General features: G+C 36.4%; 1 long non-coding RNA gene across 1 annotated transcript; it reads right to left on the bottom strand.

The window, feature by feature from the left end:
• Nucleotides 1-17,685: 17,685 nt before the first annotated feature.
• LOC107850243 lies at nt 17,686-18,909 on the bottom strand. Its single transcript, XR_001668529.2, has 2 exons — nt 18,789-18,909; nt 17,686-17,720 (listed from the first exon to the last, which is right to left on the bottom strand). It is a non-coding gene; the product is annotated as an uncharacterized LOC107850243 (long non-coding RNA).
• Between the last annotated feature and the right edge of the window lie 340 nt (nt 18,910-19,249).

Below are 19,249 nucleotides of genomic sequence, written 5' to 3'. Positions count from 1 at the left end.
GATTGCCACCAAAATGAGCTAATATTATTTGTCCTTCTATTTCTAAGGACATTTGTGTAGGTTCCGACATGGAAAGTAGAGGAGAGCAATGCCGAAGTGAAGTGGCTGCCCAAGCTTATGGAGGACCTTCACAACATGGGAAAAGAGAGTCTACTCAAGAACTTTAAGGTAAAATAGCTAACTCTTACACTTTTGTGCATGTGAATGATAATTGTGTGGCTAGTAGCCAATTGAGTGTGAGTAGTATCTTACTTACTTGTGAGTCTAATGATTCTTTGCCTCTTGTTGATGATGTACATATTGTGAGTATGGATACACTAGTTGATCCTCTTGATGACCAAATTGGCTCTTCTTGTAAGATCAATTTATGTATACCTTATGTTGAAGCCTATATGTTGAACAGAAGTACATCGTCTTGTGTAATTGGTTTTGATCAACTTATTTGTGAAAATTGTCCACCACTTGAGTATGTGTGTGATACGATTAATAGAAGTCAAGTAAGTAGAGTACTTGAAAATGTTGGTCAACAAAACAGGAGTAAACCCGAGAGCTATTCTTGGGATAATCTTGTACTTAAAACCTCTTTGAAACTTGATATTGATCTTTTAGAGAGTGAAGAACTTTATTGTTCCAAATCTTCCCGTGAGATGGATCATGCTCTTTTTAGGTATAATGTCTTATTTGAAGATGATATACACACTCTTAAGGAACCTAGTGGAGAAAATGATGGTATAGATTGTCTTGAAGTTTATAGCCGATATGTTTATCTACTATGGTGTGACAACATTCCTCCTAAAGATGGAAATTTATTTTTGAAAGATGAGAGTACTCTTAAGGGTAAGGAATGTGTAGTCATTCTTGAAAACCCAAGGGCAAAGGTGTTATTGACTCCTTGGGGTAATGTTTCTAAATGTGCATCCTTGCTTGACATACTTGTGTTTGAGTTATATGAATATCAATTTATGGATATTGAATTGTTTATTTGTTTGCAAGAAGGAAAACGTATTTTCTTAATTGGTTTGTCTTCATCCGTGTATGTTTCTACACTTGATTCCTTTCTATACTACCTCTTTGCCTATTATGACGTCCATATTAGTTTTGGATTTGTTTTATTTAGAGGTAGAAAATTTATTGGTAAGTCCACTTGTGTGAGTACTAGTGCTATATGGATATCGTGGACTTTAGAACCAATTAAATCACCACCCTTGGTGTGGTCTCTTGAATAGATAAAAAGGCAATTGTGTCTTGTGGCTCATAAGATCATAATTCTACCTTTTAGACCAAGTGATTCCATTAAGACCCTTGTATCTTCCTTATCTCTGGGTGATTCCCGTAACCAAATCCTTTGTGCACTTTCCATTGAGAATTTAATATTTAGTTCAAAGGATCCTTGGTTATATTTTAACTATGTTCAACCTTGGCATGTTAGGATGATTTGTCGTGCTAACCCTAACCCTCATGTCATGAGAAGTTTGTATTCATTTGTCCTTTTTTTGATTTTGCAAAGTTTGGATTCGAGGTCGAATCCTTTTCAAGAAGGGGAGAATGATACGGGTCAAATGTCCTCCTTAGCTTTTGATGACATCATTCGAAGTCAGTACTTAGGGCATCAAGCTTTGGTCACATTGAGGACACGGGATTCTACATGGAGGGGCCGATTTTAGTACACCAAAGAGCAATCCCGCGTGTGAAAGATTGCTTGGAGCATTGAAGATTGAGGACTCGTGATTTTGGGCCCTTCATTAAGGGCATTTTGGTCGCTTAGCCTTGTCCAAGTAACACTCCATGGCCGCCCCACCTCATTAAAGGTATTGGAGTCATTTTGTCTTCCATTATGTAATAAGGATATATATAGTATCTTTTATGTCTTCTCTCTTTAGTTAATGAATGATGAAAATATGAGACATTTAAAATCCTCTCTCTTGATAGTATACCACCTTAGTGTAGTTCTTAGTTAGGGCTTGGACTAGCCATTATAGTTTAGGGCTTGGAAAAGCCACTATTGTTCTTTGCTTGGAAACGGCGGATCTTGAGGTGAGTTTATTCCCTTGGCGGTCACCGTAAGAGTGTGATGGTGTTTTTACATTCATTAGGGGTTTTTGAGTTTAATATACTCTTTAGTTCCTAGTCTTTGTAATAATCTATGTCTCACTATCTATCTTTACCTTTCTTGCAATTGTGTTAGTGTTTGTATCTTGTAATCATTTGTTCTTGTTGAATTTGAATCTTGTGTTCATTTTGTTATTGTTGTATTGTTGCTGTTTTGGTGTTAAAACACCTTGTAAACTCATGATACTTGTGTTGTTGTTGTTGGCCGAAACTAGCACTCAAAGGGGTCCTCGGGTGGCTCTCAATTTGTGGACTATTTTTGTGTAGTTTTTGTGCCTTCCATGGTCTTTCTTGTATCACACGCCTTGTGCTTCCGGGACCTCTACCTCTACCTCTAACCATATCTATAAAAAAATTATATTAGTTAAGTGGAAATAAGATGTAAATTGAATAATACCAAGAGAACCAGACAACAATATGTAGATAAGGTATCAGAAAATGTAAAAGCACAAATCTGATCCAAAAAAGAACAACTCGTCTTTCTCTTTTTAGAATAGTCAAATCTGCAATAAATATGTACACTAAATCCTATCTAATTACAGGGTACTTACAACAACATATAGGGGGGAATCAGAGATGGTAGATAATCTACTTTCGAACATCAATTTTTGCATCTTTATAGAAAACTTGTACAGAAATAAAAAAGAAAGCACAGTTGTAAGCTAAAAACATGGATGAGACATAAAAGAGTCAAAAATTAACAAATAGAGCATAAAATCAGTTGTAGCAACAAGTTTGGAGTAAACAATGAGCAGAGACAAAGAAAATGATACTAGTTCAACAAAATTACTACTCACAAAATAAAATTAAGATACAATAGTATGTTTTTTTATCAAACACTAATCATTATCTATGTCTTCTTCAAAATCTCCTCTTCATCATCCTCAGTTTTCTCAGTTTCATACTCTTCTTCTGTAGTATCCTCTTGGATCTCATGATGCTCTTGCAATAAAACATCATCAATGAGTTCATCCATTTCAATTAAGCCACCATTTGGATCATGTAAGTGTGTATTTTCATCCGTGGCAACATTCATGTCTATCTCATAGACTTGAACTTTTTCAACTTGAAATGGAATATTCAGTTCTGAAGTTGTCTCAATTTTCTCATCAGGTAATTCAACAACATTTTGAGGTTTGACCTTCAATACAGCTGCCCAATCACCCTTGTCCTTTTTCTTGCTAGGATAAGACACATAACACACTTGAGTTGTTGCATTGCCAAAATAAAAGGTTCATATTTTTTATATCACCAACGATGATTAATATCAAACAATTTATACTGATTATGCTTTTTAACACCAACATCCATAGTTGGGTCAAACCATTCACATTTGAATAGTACAATTCGCTTTAAAGGTGCTTCACGGTATTTCACTTCTATAATCTCTTTTATCCGCCCATAGAAATCATCAAAATTTGGATCTGAGATACAAACTCTACTGTTCATTGTTAATCTTGCACTACCATGAAAATTTGTATGAAACTTTTATCCATAAACAAAATACACTGAATGAGATATAGCGCCTATCAATGGTCCACGAGCAAGACTACGTAGGAATTCATTCTTAATATGATTGAGCCAGACCTATTTAGAAGATATAAAATTTAGTTCAATTTCATAAGTCAATTTACATACGTAATTGTATAGAAGATATTAATTTTTGAAGCCTTACATATTGCTTGAACCATATAGAGAAATTTGCTTCAAGGCTCTCATTTATTTGATCTTAGGAGACATTTGGAAATTCTTCTTACAAATGTTGCACAAACATACTTCATTTAAAGAACGTAAGTTCAATTTCAAGTCATGATATATGAATATGTGTAATACCCCATACTTTTTCCTAGCTAATTTTATCTTAAGAATGTCTAGTATTCGCTTCTAAATTGAATGATGATTATTCCATGAGGAAAGTTTAATATTTTCACTTTTGGTCATGTGGGAAATTTAATAAGCTTTCCATCGATATAAGATTCGCCCAAATCCGTTAACTGAGTCAGAAATTACGACTATTTCAACTTTCCGTCTTAAAACAACTCCATATTAGTCAGTGGCGCATCGCGCGACAAGAGGAAATGGCATTTGAAAAATTCCAGTAGGGGTCCGAGATTATGGCACGTCACGGCAGGGCCTAAATTCTGAATTGTTCTTTTTCAGTGTCTTAGCTCAATTTTCTCCGCGTCGCGCCAAAGTTCCAAGACTCAAAAGAAGGGGCAATGTGATGGCTCCATGTCACGCCATCCCTTAGTTTCCCAATTGTCAAATTCCAGTGACACGGCACGAAAGCGCCGGGTCGCGCCAGGGGCTCAGTTTGAAATTTTTTTACTGAAATTAAATAACGCATCCAGGGTTAAAAGGTTCAACTTCCCACCCCTATTTAATCCCTCTAACAAGTTATTCAGCCACTTTTCACCCAAAATACACTCTCTTCTCTCAAAAAGCTCTCAAAAACAAGCTAGGGTTTTCATAGAAGATCCAATTCCAAGAAAGTTTCACCGTCAATCCTCACGAAATCACGAACTAGGTATGCATAGTGTTCATTCATGGACTCCTTTCATCCATGAAGCCCAAGAATCCCTTTTCTAAATTCAAGTTTATGGATTTTCTTATGAATTTCATGATTTGGATGCTCTTGTTCATGTGGATAATGAGAAATTGAATTCTACACCATGTTGGGTGATAAATTCTATGTGGGTTAAATTATTATAGATATAGATTCATGCAAACCTATGACTAAACCCTTGAATGATGAAACTAGAATTTAACTATGATGTTTAATTATTGTAAAATGATGTTTACATGTACCATGCCTACAATATGTTTGATTAAAAGCCTAGATGAAGGAAAAGTGCCTAACTAGCATGATATCATGAAATCCCCATGTATGTACAAGTTATGCCTATCACATGTTTTGATGAAATGCTTCTATAAATGTATTATGGATTATGATGTTAGTTATATGTTTAAGTAAGATATGCTTTGTCAGTTTCCTACCATCGATTCCTGGGGTACTCGTACCCGAAACATAAGCTGTGTGCCTAGAGCCATGTCATGTTTTCACAATACTCTCAGTTAATCTATGAATCCTTAGACTTCAGACAGTCTTATGACACAGGAAATCTCTATGATCTCATGAACTCAGTCAGTTTTCAGATATCAGTAGTATTCTGTCAGTCAACAAAATTCAGTAACTCAACCCATATTCAGTTTAGTAAATCATGTTCAGTGTCTATTCAGATGGGAGTAGAAATTAGCACCGAGTGAACCCAAGGATGGGGACACACACTATTAGATGAGGGTGTGATCCTTAGAAGTCATCCTTGTATTCCAGAACTATGTAGACAACATAGGTCGAGACATCAACACTATCCGATGAGGGTTGATAAGGTGGATAAGCACTATTAGATAAGGGCCCCATTGTTCTCGTATAGGGGACACTATCAGATGAGGGTCGCCCACAGCTTGTCCATACCAGTGGTGCGGTATTGACACCCTTCCAATTGGGGTTACAGATTGAACCCCAACTCGACCATAATGGCGTATCAGGGGCATGTCGGTTAGATAAATAATTCTCACAGTTTCATATTATAGAATCAGGACTGTTAGACACAGTCAACTAGTCTCAGTAATAGAACTCAGATTTTAGGACTGTCAGATACAGTACAGAACTTAAATAGTTCCATCAGATTCAGGACTGTCAGATACAGTCACTCATTTTATCAGTTATATTCAGATTCAGTAATCATGTTATCACAGTATTAGTGTCAGCTGTTATGTCTCATGAATGTATTCTCATGCTCATGATAGTTAGTCAGTTATTATTATTGTTCATGCATATGAACCCCATGCATTCAGCCTACCTCACATGTATACCAATACATTTAAAGTACTGACGCATTTGCGCTATGGTGTCTTATACATATGTTCAGAGACATGAGCTCCAGAGCAACAGTAGATTCCAGATATTCGCAAACAGAGTTAGAAGTGAGTCCTCATCTTTTGAGGACATAACTATTTCGCTATTATCTCATTAATTAGTTTATTAGTTAGAGTTAGTTGGGGACATGTCCCATCAACTCCTTACTCAGACAGTTTAATCAGTTAGAGGCTTTCTAGACTATCATGTTTTAGACTTGAGTATGTTCAGTTTTGTTTTGGGTATTCTATTACCCCACACAGATGTTATATCATTTTGATCATGTTCAGTATTGAACCTTATGGCCTTTCAGTTCATGTTTCCGCATTATAAAGTATTATATGCAGTATACAGGTACAGATATCAGTCATGGGTTAACTTGTGATCCTTCGGGGTCATGAGCACCGTGTAGCATTTCGGGTACCAGATTTGGGGCGTTACAAACTTGGTATCAAAGCCTAAGGTTCAATAGAGTACTAGAAAGTTTGAAAGGCGCATCTAGTAGAGTCTTGTACATGGGTATATTACACACCAAATTTATGTACACGAGGCTATAATATGTTTTAGGTACAGTTTCCCCTCTTTCAGTATTTATGTCGTGCCAGTGAGCATAATCTCAAGTCATTCTCTCAGTCCAATCCGTTTCTCCCTTTCTTTTACAAAATATGTCTCCTAAAAGAAGAAATGGAAATCAGTCAGCCCCTCAGCCCGAAGATCCTTTGAGCGATTATGTTTCTTATGCGGAGTTTAGAGACGCATTCACTACTCTTGATCAGTCAGTTGCCACTCAAAACGAATGGCCAACAGTCATTCCAGCCAACCCAGTGGCCAATTCAGCTACAGCTAGAATTTGGGACTTCACCCGAATGAATCCTTCGTCCTTCCTCGGGTCTAAGGTAGATGAGAACCCTCAGAAATTCATTGATCAGGTTCAGAAGTTGATAGATAGCATGGGGATAACTACTGTTGAGAGTGTTAAGCTAGCTGTATATCAGTTGTAGGATGTGGCTCATACTTGGTTTAAACAGTAAAAGTCAGAGAGGTCAGATGATGCAGGTCCTATAGAGTGGGAGAAGTTTGTTAATGTATTCTTAGATAGATTCTTTCCCCAAGAGCTTAGAGAGGCTAAGGTGCTAGAATTCATCAACCTCAGGCTGGGAAATATGATGGTGAAAGAGTATTCTCTTAAGTTTACTCAATTAGCCAGATATGCCCATCATGTGGTTGTAGACAGCAGAGCCAAGATGAGTAAGTTCACTTCAGGGGAAAATGATAGCATGGTAAATGAGTGCAGATCTACCATGTTGAACAGTGACATGACTTTAGCCAGGCTTATGACTCATTCTCAGAAGATAGAAGAGCAGAAGATTAAGCAGAGGGAGAAGCAGAATAAGAGAGTGAAGACAAGTAGTTTCAACTTCGCTATGTGTAAATTAGAAGAAGGAAAACATTCCCAATTTCGTCTTAAGTCATCAGTTCCAACCTCTTCTTCAGCTTGTGCTCCAGTTCCTAAGTTCAGGGAGGGTAACAGAGTTAGAGCGCCAGGATCTAAGTCTCAGGGCAGTGTTAGAAATACCCGAACTAATCCTCTTTGTCAGACTTGTGGTAAGAGCCACAAGGGTGCTTGCAGAGCTGGTAGCGATGTCTGTTTTGATTGTGGCAAGCCAGGCCATAGAGTCAGAGACTACCCTCAGTCAGGTTATCAGAGTCATCTCTGCTCTTCAGCTCAGTCTGGTCACCCAAATCAGCAGGGTGCCATCACCAGTGCTACTAGTGGGCAATGCCCAAATCATCTCTATGCTCTTAGTCCCGACAGGATCAGGAAAATTCTCCTAATATAGTTACTGGTATATTACAGATCTTTCATATGCATGTTTACGCTTTGCTAGATCCAGGAGATTCTTTGTCTTTTGTTACTCCCTATATTGCAGGTGATTTCAGAATCAGTCTCAAAATTCTAGTAGAGCCCTTTTCAGTCTCTACCTCAGTGGGTAAAACCATCATAGACCGGTGGGTATACAGGAACTACCCAGTTATGATATTTCAGAAAGTCACTTTAGCAGACTTATTCGAATTAAAGATGACTGATTTTGATGTTATTCTCGACATGGATTGGCTTTATTCCTGCTATACCACAGTCGACTGCAGAAATAGAATAGACCAGTTTTAGTTCCCAAATGAACCCATCCTTAAGTGGAAGGGTAGTATTTCAGCATTTAGAGATTAGCTTGTTTCCTACCTTCGGGCACGGAAAATGATATCTAAAGGATGTGTCTATCATCTTATTCGAGTAAAGGACACTAGTTCCGAAACTCCCAATCTTGAATCAGTCCCAGTAGTGAATGAATATTTAGATGTCTTTCCCAAAATCTTTCGGGAATTCCTCCCAAAAGGAAAATAGACTTTGGCATTGATCTTCTTCCAGATAATCAGCCGATATTTATTCCTCCATATAGAATGGCACCAGCAGAACTCGGAGAACTTAAAAAATAATTGAAGGATCTCTTAGATAGGGGATTCATCAGGCACAATATTTCCTTGTGGGGCACTCCAGTATTATTCGTGCGCAAGAAAGACGGTTCTCCTAGAATGTGCATAGACTATCGTCAACTCAATAAGGTCATGTTCAAGAATAAGTATCCTCTTCCTAGAATCAATGACTTGTTTGACCAACTTCAGGGTGCCAGTTATTTCTCTAAGATAGACCTCAGATCCGGCTATTATCATCTTAGAGTCAGAGAATATGACATTCAAAAAATAGCTTTCGATAAATAGTAGGGTCACTTCAAATTTCTAGTCATGTCATTTGGTCTCACCAATGCCCCAAGAGCTTTCATGGACTTGATGTATCGTGTGTTCAAGCAGTACTTGGAAATGTTCGTCATAGTTTTCATAGATGATATTCTGGTCTATTCCCGCAGTGAGCATGATCATGCTGACCATCTCAGGACAGTACTTTAGACTCTCAGAGATCATCAGCTATTCTCCAAATTCAGTAAGTGTGAATTTTGGCTAAGGTCAGTAGCATTCCTTGGTCATATCATTTTTGGTGATGGCATTAGAGTAGATCCTCAAAAGGCCAAAGCAGTTAGAAACTGGACCAAACCTGTCTCTCCATTAGATATTAGGAGTTTCTTGGGTTTGGCTGGCTATTACAGCGGTTTGTTAAGGGATTTTATTCTATTGTATCCCCTATGTACAGATTGACTCAAAAGAAAGTCAAGTTTTAGTGGTCAGATCCTTGCGAGAAGAGTTTTCAGGAGTTGAAGACTCGACTCACCTCAACTCCAGTATTAGCTCTTCCAGATGGCCCAGATAGTTTCATAGTGTATTGTGATGCATCTAGAGTAGGTTTGGGTTGTGTCCTCATGAAGCATGGTAAGGTCATGGCCTATGCCTCCAGACAGCTTAAGCCCTATGAGAGGAATTATCCTACTCATAATCTTGAGTTAGCTGCCATAGTCTTTGATTTGAAGATTTAGAGGTATTATCTATACGGTGTTCATGTAGATGTCTTCACAGATCATAAGAGTCTTCAGTATGTATTTTCTAAAAAAGATCTCAATCTTCGTCAGAGAAGGTGGTTATAGCTCTTGAAAGATTATGACATGAGTGTCCTTTATCATCTGGGTAAGGCCAACGTAGTGGCCAACACTCTTAGTAGACTATCCATGGGTAGTGTTTCTCATGTTGAGGACAGTAAGAAGAAGTTAGCTCAGGAAGTCCATCAGCTTGCTAGATTAAGCATTCACTTAGTTGATACAGAAGAGGGTGATATATGGGTTCAGAGTAGTTCAGAATCATCTCTAGTTTTTGTGGTAAAAGAAAAGCAAGATAGGGATCCTGGCCTTGTCAAGTTAAAAGAGTCAGACAAAAACCAGAAAATAGAGGTTTTCTCCCAAGGGGGAGATGGATTTTTTCATTGTCAAGGTCGTCTCTATGTTCCAGATGTAGATGACATAAGGCAGTAAATTCTTGCAGAAGTGCATGGTGCGCGTCACTCTAATCATCCAGGGGGCCACAAAGATGTACCGCGACTTGCGGGAGATCTATTGGTGGAGTGGGATGAAGTGAGACATTGCATAGTTTGTGGATAAGTGCTCTATATATTAGCAGGTTAAGATAGAGTATCAGAAGCCTAGTGGGTCTATGCAGTAGTTCAGTATTTCTACTTGGTAGTGGGAAGTTGTGAACTTGGACTTCGTAACGGGTTTTCTTTAAACTTGTCATCAGAATGATTCAGTCTGGGTCATTGTAGATAGAATGGCCAAATCAACTTATTTTCTTCCAATTTATACCTCTTATTCAGCCGAGGATTACGCCAAACTCTACATCAGGGAGTTGGTCAGATTGAACAGTGTTCCATTATCTATTATCTCAGACAGAGGTACCCAATTCACCTCTCATTTCTGGAAAGCATTCCAAAAGGGTCTTAGTACCCAAGTTCATCTTAGTACAGCCTTTCATCCTCAGACAGATGGTCAAGCAGAATGGACCATTCAGGCATTAGATGATATGCTAAGGTCTTGTGAAATCGATATCAAGGGAAGTTAGGATGGCCACTTACCTTTGATTGAATTTGCATACAACAGCTATTATTCCAGTATTTAAATGGCTCCATTCGAATCTCTCTACGGTAGGAGATGTAGATCTCCAATTGGTTGGTTTGAAGTTAGTGAGGCCTCAGTTATAGGGCCTGACTTGGTATTCGAGGCCTTAGAAAAAGTTCAGTTGATCAGAGAAAGACTTCGGGCTGCTCAGAGCTGACAGAAGTCTTATGTAGATGTTCGTAGAAAAGATATCGAGTTCGAGATTGGTGACTATGTCTATTTAAAGATCTCTCCCATGAAAGGAGTGAAGAGATTCGACAAGAAGGAAAAGCTCAGTCCTCGATATGTTGGTCCCTTCAAGATTCTCAGTCGTTTTGGAAAGGTAGCTTATGAGCTCGATTTGCCTTCAGATCTAGCCTCAGTTCATCCAGTCTTCTATGTCTCTTTGCTCAAGAAGTGTATAAGTGACCCGTTAGTAGTAGTCCCTATTCAGAGATTGATGTTCAGAACACTCTCTCTTATGAAGAGATTCCAGTCAAAATCTTAAACTATCTGACTCGTAGATTGAGGAACAAAGAAGTCCTTCTAGTTAAGGTTCTTTGGCGAAATCAGTCCGTCCAGGGAACTACTTGGGAAGCAGAGGCAGACATGCATACCAAGTATCCTCACCTCTTCTTCACCAACTCAGATCAAGATAAAGGTAACAGTTCTCCTTAAGCTTACTCAGTTTCATGTTCAGTGTTCATCACAAACTTGGTATGCAGTTTCATGCTCATGTTCCCATTATAAACTTGATATCAAGTACCATTGCATATTCAGTCATGCACTCATGTATCAGTTTAGTTATGTAATTATGAATCATACATGCATTCTCATTGTGAGAAACTTAGTTCTTTAGAACACTCAGTCATGCATTCATGAATTAGTTACACATAAATCAGATATGTATGTTCAGTATTATATGTTCAGCTTGTCAGTCATGGGATCATGTTCTAGCTATTCATGTTAGTATGTACTTCAGTTGTCTTTTCTCTCCTCTCAGACAGTCTTATTCGAGGACAAATGTTCTCAAGGGGGAGATATTGTAATACCCCATACTTTTTCCTAGATAATTTCATCTTAAGAATGTCTAGTATTATCTACTAAATTGAATGATGATTATTCTACGAGGAATTTTCAAGATTTTCACTTTTTGTCATGTGGAAAATTCAATAAGCTTTCCATCGATATAAGATTCTCCCAAATCCCATAATCAAGTCAGAAGTTACGACTATTTTAAGTTTTCGTCGTAAAACAGTGTCATATTAGTCAGTGGCGCGCTGCGCCACAACAGGAAATGGCATTTGGAAAATTCCAGTAGGGGTCCACGATTATGGCGCGTCACGCGAGGGCCCAAATTCAGAATTGTCCTTTTTCAGTGTCTTAGCGCGATTTCCTCCGCGTCACACCAAAGTTCTAGGTCTCAAAAGAAGGGGCAACGTGATGTCTCCGCATTGCGCCATTCCTCAGTTTCCCAATTTTCAAATTCCAGTGACATGACGCGATAGCACCACGTCGCCCTAGGGGTTCAGTTCGGGAAAATTGTACTGAAATTAAATGACGCATCCAGGGTTAAAAGGGTCAACTTTCCACCCATATTTAACCCCTTTAACACGTGATTCAGCCACTTTTCACCCAAAATACACTCTCTTCTCTCAAAAACCTCTCAAGAACAAGCTAGGGTTTTCATAGAAGATCCAATTCCAAGAAAGTTTCACCGTCAATCCTCACGAAATCACGGACTAAGGTATGCCTAGTGTTTATTCATGGACTCCTTTCATCCATGAAGCCCAAGAATCCCTTTTCTAAATTCAAGTTTATGGATTTTCTTATGAATTTCATGATTTGGATGCTCTTGTTCATGTGGATAATGAGAAATTGAATTCTACTCCATGTTGGGTGATAAATTCTATGTGGGTTAAATTATTATAGATATAGATTCATGCAAACCTATGACTAAACCCTTGAATGATGAAATTAGAATTGAACTATGATGTTTAATTATTGTACAATGATGTTTACATGTACCAGGCCTACAATATGTTTGATTAAATGCCTAGATGAAGGAAAAGTGCCTAACTAGCATGATATCATGAAATCCCCATGTATGTACAAGTTATGTTTATCACATGTGTTGATGAAATGCTTCTATAAATGTATTATGGATTATGATGTTAGTTATATGTTCAAGTAAGATATGCTTGGTTAGTTTCCTTCTGGGGTACTCGTACCTAAAATATTAGTTGTGTGCCTAGAGCCATGTCATGTTTTCACAATACTCTCAGTCAAGCTATGAATCCTTAGACTTCAGACAGTCCTATGACACAGGAAATCTCCATGATCTCATGAACTCAGTCAGTTTTCAGATATCAATAGTATTCCGTCAGTCAACGAAATTCAGTAACTCAGCCCATGTTCAGTTCAGTAAATCATGCTCAGTGTCTATTCAGATGGGAGTAGAAATTAGCACCGAGTGAACCCAAGGATGGGGACACACACTATCAGATGAGGGTGTGATCCTTAGAAGTCATCTTTGCATTCCAGAACTATGTAGCTAGCATAGGTTGAGACATCAACACTATTCGGTGAGGGTTGGTGAGGTGGATAAGCACTATCATATAAGGGCCCCACCGTTCTCATATAGGGGACACTATCAGATGAGGGTCGCCCACAGCTTGTCCTTACTAGTGGTGCGGTATTGACACCCTTCTAATTGGGGTTATAGATTGGACCCCAACTCAGCCATAACGGCGTATCAGGGGCATGTCGGTTAGATAACTACTTTCCATAGTTTCATATTAAAGAAACAGGATTGTCAGACTCAGTCAATCAGTCTCAATAATAGAACTCAGATAGTTCTTCAAATTTCAGGACTGTTAGATACAGTCAACTCAGATACAGTATGAAACTCAGATAGTTCCATCGGATTCAGGACTGTCAGATACAGTCACTCATGTTATCAGTTATATTCTGATTCAGTAATCATGTTATAACAATATTAGTGTCAGTTGTTATGTCTCATGCATGTATTCTCACGCTCATGATAGTTTGTCAGTTATTATTATTGTTCATGCATATGAACCCCATGCATTCAGCCTACCTCACATGCATACCAGTACATTCAAAGTACTGACACATTTATGCTATGGTGTCTTATACCATAGGTTCAGAGATACGATCTCCAGAGCAACAGTAGATTTCAGATATCTGCAGATAGAGTTAGAAGTGAGTCCTCATCTTTCGAGGACATGATTATTTCCCTATTATCTTATTAATCAGTTTATTAGTTGGAGTTAGCTGGGGATATGTCCCATCAACTCCTTACTCAGAGAGTTCAGTCAGTTAGAGGCTTTCTAAACTATCGTGTTTCAGACTTCAGTATGTTCAATTTTGTTTTGGGTATTCTATTACCCCCATACAGATGTTATATCATTTTGATCATGTTCAGTATTTAACCTTATGGCCTTTCAGTTCATATTTCCACATTATAAAGTATTTTATGCAATATACAGGTACAAATATCAGTCATGGATTAGCTTGTGGTCCTTCGGGGTCATGAACACCGTGTAACATTTTGGGTACCAGATTTAGGGCGTTACAATATAATTATAAGATTAAGTTTATACAACTAACTTTTGTTACCTCACAAATAGCTCAACCTCTTCACAATTTAGTAAAATGTAAGTTTGAGCAGCCTTGATTTCTTCAAGATTTAAATTCCTCTTTTTTTATTCTCCCCATAATCGATCGAGATGGGTGAATATTGATAAATTTCCTTTAAGGTCTTCCACAATACCACCATCATCATTACAATCCACATTATGATTGCGTGTAATGACATGTGGTTCAAAATAATGAGAAAATAATAGTGTTGACTCTGTCATCAAGTATGTTTCACATATGGAACCATCAACATTTGCTTTATTCCCAATCATTCTTTTAAGAGTTCCAAGATACCTCAATAGATAAATGGATAAACCATCATATTTGAAAAGTTAATAATAACATAATTGTCACAAGTTCAACATAAATTTTTGCATTACCTTTCAAAAGATACATCCATCGATATTGTACAGGTCCAACAATTTTCGCTTTATATAGAAGGTGCACAAGCAGATGTTCCATTGAGTCAAAGAACCCAGGAGGAAATCTACTTTCTAACTTGCACAAGATTTGTGGAATATCTCCCTGTAATCTCTCCATGTCATCCACTCAGAGAGTAATCGATGTAAGATCTTTAAAGAATAAGCTCAATTTTGTAAGTGTCTGTCATACATTACTTAGAAGTAGTTCACGGAAAGCAATAGGCATCAATCGTTGCATGAACATATGAAAATCATGACTTTTCATGTCAAATAACCTTTTTGCAATTGTGTTTGAACATCTATCTAAATTTGAAACATACTCATCTAAAATTTTAAGCCTTTCACCCAAATGAACAAGATAGTGCTTGCTTTCTTGTCTATTGTATATACAGCTTTGGGATATTTTCTAGAAGCATCCTTTGCCAACTGAGGTCGATCACAGTAATTAACCATGTAGACAAGCTTGTGGATTGTATTTGATTTTCTTATCAATAGTGAGGACTGTATTAAATACATTATCAAAGAAGTTTTTTTCAATATGCATGACATTGAGGTTATGTCGAATTGTGTTAGAGCTCCAATAAAGCAAATCCCAAAAGATGATTTGCTTTTTCCATCCATAAGAATTACATATTCTCTTATTAACTTCTTTTACATTTAACTTTGTTACTTTTCTTATCCCCAATTCACAAATTTGATCTAATATTTCTTCTCTGGTTCTGTAGGGTAGTGGTGATCTTTTGACAGTCCGACCTTTAAGAAAGTTTTTACGAACTCTCCTAAATGGATGATGTTGGTCAAGGAATATTTTGTGATAATCAAACCATGATGTTTTTTGACCTTATTGTAATCTGAAGGATTGTGTTTCCTCCATACAATAAGGACAGACAAACTTACCGGTAGTACTTCATCCTAATAACATAGAATATGCTGGAAAGTCATTGATTGTCCATATCAAAGCTGCCCTCAATTAAAAATTTTGATTTTTGGAGATATTAAATGCTTCTACACCTGTCTCCCATAACAAAGTCAATTCCTTTATTAGAGGCTATAGATAAACATCAATTTATATTTGGGATTGTTTGGCCCTGGAATAATGACAGTTAAGAATATATAAGCCTCTTTCATGCACATACCTGGAGGTAAATTGTATGGAGTGACAATTACTGGCCATGAAGAATATTTCTCCCAGACTGACTGAATGGCTCGAAACCATCTGTACATAACCCCAACCTTACATTTCTTGGTTCATCGGTAAAAAATGAAGAGTTTCATTGAAGTTCTTCCAAGCTCCAAAGTCTGATGGATGACGCATTATCCCATCCTATTTTTTATGTTAATGATGCCATCTCATGTAAACAACGGTAGTATGGGATGCATATAATTTCTTCAATCTAAGAATCAAAGAAAAATAATATATCCTTTTGTAAGGGACTAATTTTCTCTTACCAGAGCTAACTCAACATTTATACCTCTCTTATCCACAAAATTTACCAGAGATAAGATGTTCATTGTCTTCCCAATACAACATACATCCTGATTCACAATAGTTAATCCCGATTCACAATAGTTAATCTTTTCAACTAGTAAACCTAAGCTACGCACTAGCTTCTTAGTCCGATAATAATTATCAAACAGTAGGTTATTTTTTGGTAAAGCCACTTTAAATAATTGCATCATTTGGTTAAAAACCCTCTGTGACATAGTATTCTCCATCTTAATAGCTAAGATTTGAGAGATTACTGCAAGTTAAGAGAGGAAAGAACCAGGATACCATTTTGCATAAGCAGCATGCAACAAATCATAAGATTTTTGAGACTCTAAATTAGGTTGCTTCTCCATTGAAGTTTCATGTTCCTCCTCAATTGAAGGTTCATACGGATGAGATGACCTGAGTTCAATATTGTTGTAAGGTTGCCAACTCAAACCATGGTTAAAGTTGGGACTAGCAGCATCCAAAATCATTTGTCGATATGGATTATCATATCCGAATTCAAGTTGAGCACCATTGTTCAAATCAATACCGGAAGAAATCTCACTGATCACATCTTTTTCTCCTTGATGTTTCCAAACAAAATAGTCCTTAACAAATTCATCAGGAAGAAGGTGATATCTAATAGTTTCAACATCCTTATATTTAATGTTGCGATATTTTTTACATGGACATCTAATATTGTTACCATTCATGCAATTTTGTTGAGAACATGCAAACTGGATAAATTTATTCACACCAGAAATGAATCTAGAGTTTATAGCCCCGCAGCCATCCAACCTATTATACATCCATCCACACCCTAGATTATTCATATTTCTATTAATGCTGACATAAACAACACAATTACTAATAATTCATACATCAAGGATTATCACTAAAGAGAAGAAAAAATTAAATATCTTAACAAACTAGAATATATCTTTCTATTTTTACAAGAAAATAGAATATATTAGTCACTTTTTGCTAAATAAACAAGAAATCACAAACAAAACATATCATTCATTGTCATTCTTAATAAGGGTTAGGAAAAAGCTTAATTACAAACAAAACTGAAACTTCTAACTTTACAATCATAAGGCATGAGGCAAAAGCTCCCGACAACAAGATTAGAACATCAAATTTTAGCAAACTACATACCCTAAATCTGAACATTAAACAAAACCAAAAATTAAGTTACAACTTTGTTGGAAAAAACATAAATAAATTTTACAACTTTAACACAAAATTACATCACAAAAGTTAGGAATAAATTAATTGATTTTATTTGAATGGTGAATCAGATTAAAAACAAATCCCCAACTGTATGTAACTATTAAGGCATCAGAATGTTCATGGTTTCTCATTTTCAAGCAATTGGTAAGTCAAAGAAAATAGAGACAATTTCACGAATACTCAAGAACACAAATGGTAACAGAGAAACATATGAAAAACTGATCCAAAATCATTTAAAAGGGAGAATGTTATAGTACTAGATAGCTGCTAGCTCACTTTCTGGCACTTGCTGGTATCCTTAGTGGGACTCTCTGAAAATCCAAAGCATAACAACACCATCAGATTAAGAAAAACAACAATAACATATACCAAGTATGATCCCACAAATGGCATCCGCGGAAGGGTAAAGTGTATGCAAACCTTACTAGGCTGTTTCCGATAGATATCATAGCAATAAAAATATTATGGCAAAAGACTATAGAAAACACAATTGACAATTGCTCAAGGCATTACAAAAATCCTCTAGAAATATGAAAAAGTCTACACAATTTTTACAGTCTACACAATTTTGATAGTCTATATAATTGACAATTGCTCAAGGCATTACTACAATCCTCTAGAAACATGAAACAATCTTTACAAACATGAAACAATCCTCTAAACATGAAACAGTCTACACAACAAAAGAGAAAATGATTATGACAATTACACTATTTCAAAGGAATATGAAACATATTACATTTTGTCATTTACACAAAATTAGATCAACAATAAACAAAAATGACCCCAATAGTTCTATGTTTTCAATTTTTTTGAACATGCAAAACACTAAGTACAACCTTACATAATCAGTGTACACAAAAAAGTAAAAACTAAACCACACAAATAAAAATTTTGTTGAAAAAATTTGAGATTAATCAACATACAACAGAAAATACCAAAAACCCCACAAACAGAAATTCTGAGGAAAAATATGATTCCTATTTCGATTAAATAACCATTAATCAAACTTTTTAACGCAATAATCGAACAACACTAAGCGAAAGAGCTCAAAAAACCCACAAATAGAACCTAACATAACCAGTGTACACAAAAAAATGAAAAATAAATCACACCAACAGAAATTTTGTTGAAGAAATTTGAGATTAATGAACATCAAAAAATACCAAAAATCCACACAAATAGAAATTTTGAGAAAAAATTCGGTTCCCATTTCGAGTAAATAACCATGTATCAAACTTTTTAACACAATAATCAAACAACTCTAAGTGAAAAAGCCAAAACAACCCTAAACCTATCATTTACGAGTGACTTTTAACTTAGAACTTAAGAATTTGAAAGAGGAAAAACAATTTACATTATGAGATCTAGAATCATACCTCTAATTTAGATTCAAAATTGAGAGTTTAATAGCCTTGTCGTTTGAGATTGAGTGATTCACTTTTCTCAATTGAGAGAAAAGGGAAAGGAGAATTTGTTTTAGAAATAGGCGGAGGATACCTAAGTATTGGAATAAAGTGAAATAAAAGAATTTGCCCTAATATTTAATTGGTGGGTTGACGGATTCAACAACAGATATTATATCTGTTGCTAATTATTTATTAAAAATTTAAGGACAAATACCTCAAAATGCCTTTTTCCATTACAATAATTTCTAATATATTTTTTAAAATGGTAAAATAATTTCAATGACAATATTTTCGTTGCTATTTCCATCTCCACCATGTCAAAAAAAAAAATTCTCCCTTTTATGTCGCTAATTTTGTCACCAAAATAAAGGCATCAATATTCACTGCCAAAATATAGCAACAGATTTTACTTTTTGTCGCTAATTCGTCAC

This window comes from Capsicum annuum, chromosome 12, assembly GCF_002878395.1.
Source record: "Capsicum annuum cultivar UCD-10X-F1 chromosome 12, UCD10Xv1.1, whole genome shotgun sequence".
Taxonomy (NCBI): Eukaryota; Viridiplantae; Streptophyta; class Magnoliopsida; order Solanales; family Solanaceae; genus Capsicum; species Capsicum annuum.
This window is presented reverse-complemented; position numbering and strand designations above follow the sequence as displayed.